Below are 1,934 nucleotides of genomic sequence, written 5' to 3'. Positions count from 1 at the left end.
TGTAGAAAAAGCGATTAGGTTTATGAGCAATCTAATTACCTAATCGCTTAAAACGCTATATAAAATAAAGTTTATTTAGAGATGAATGATCAGTGTGGTAGTTTAAATAATGTGAGTCAGGAAACTAACACAGCACCACCGGATTTAATAACGCAATAAAAACGCTATAAAATAATGTGACACAGTACAGCACAGTACAATAATACTGACCATGACTTTAGAAGCATAAATTACCTTACACTCAATTTAAACACAAGCTGTCTTTCTGTATGAACCTCTAAGCTGGTTCATACAGAAAATGTAGAAATGCATTAGCCTGATTATGATTAAAAACACATAATTAAACACGCGTTTGCGATTTAAATCAGAACACGATTTAAATCAATATAAATGTTTATATTGTAACGCATACTGTCCAGCCTCCATTTCTCTATAAAAATTTACTGTTGCACACACACACACAATAGAAGCAGGAACCGCTGTCAGAAGGGAAGATATGTTCAAAATATCGCAAATATCGATCATGTTGCGATATTTTGAAATATAAAAGTCAACTGATTGTCCATAATATCGCTTACCTATTTTTTCGAAGAAATGTTTGTTAAAATAAAAGTCCAGCACCAGCTGGATTCGAACACACAACCTGTCAGTTGGTAGTCACGCACCTAGACCAGTAGGCTACAAGAGAACTCGCATGATCAGGCAGGCGAAATAGCCCTACACAGCCCTGCCGCAGTACACGGATATAATCATACCGTTATTAAATTCTTGAGATACGCGATTCCATATTATATTCCCTTTTAATCAAATTCTAAAAGTATGCTTGTTGACTCCGGTATCACGTTAGTTAAAGACTTCGAAGCTTACAATGTTTAGGGAGAAATGGAATACCGGTGTGTATTTTTTTCTTTAAAGTACCAAGACCAGCTATATACTGTATGTTTATGTTCCAAAATTAATATCGTTTATGGCCTTCACACGCGTTACAGTATGCTCCTATTCTTTTTATGCTCAGCTACTAAGATTTCCCTTCAGTGGTAAAATTCAATATCTACAACGGGCACAGTAAAGACGTTTACAGTAAGTCTTTCTACGACAGACCAACGGACCACGAGTGCCCCTGTCGGTCAACCAATCACACACCGCGGTATCCCGTGTCATCATACCTGCGGTATCTGTACCGCGGTGTCTGTACCGCGCACTTTGAATGGCTGCATCTGTATTTCAGTAGTTCACTCAAATTCCAAAAAAAGGAAATGGGCGAACATACATAAAAAGATAACATACAATACTTGTTATTTTGGCATTAACTCACTTGGCAGCTCCAATTAGTTCTGTTGGTAGAGCATGAGGCTCGTAACCTCCGGGAAGTGGGTTCGTGTCCCACATCGGGTGCAAGGTTCTCTGCTCCGTGGAAGGCGAAAGGCATGACAAAGCAGATAAAGGAATTGCAACCAAGGAAGTCTCCAGTCATGATGACTACTCGTACCACTGGACCCAGGCTTCTAAAGTCGAGAGAGTGGGATTGCCCCAGTGCAACGGCTTTCCCACTTCAAAAAGTTCTTCCGCACAGGTTTGTTCGTGCAGCTCATCTTCCAAATAGATGAGCTGCACAAAGTACAACTGTAATCGTAAGACACGATGCACAACCATCTACTCACCTGGCTGAAGAAATGACAACGCTGCCCAAGGACTCATGAGGAATGAACCAGGGAGGTAGCTGCAAGGATGAGGTTAATGGTGGAGAGAGGATACATGAAAAGATGCATGCATCGCTGCGGGCAGCCAGGGAGCATATTTACACATATGGGAGTGGAAATGTGACATGAGAATTTCACCTCCTACCTACCTTCTGTTAAAAAAACACTATAGTACATGAAGTATGAATTAATACACATTTAATAATGATATATATTTACAGAGTGAACTGTTCC

The sequence above is a fragment of the Atractosteus spatula genome, chromosome 24 (assembly GCF_055471065.1).
Source record: "Atractosteus spatula isolate fAtrSpa1 chromosome 24, fAtrSpa1.hap1, whole genome shotgun sequence".
In the NCBI taxonomy this organism is placed as follows: domain Eukaryota; kingdom Metazoa; phylum Chordata; class Actinopteri; order Semionotiformes; family Lepisosteidae; genus Atractosteus; species Atractosteus spatula.
The sequence above is the reverse complement of the archived record's forward strand: the minus strand, read 5'-3'. Positions refer to the sequence as shown.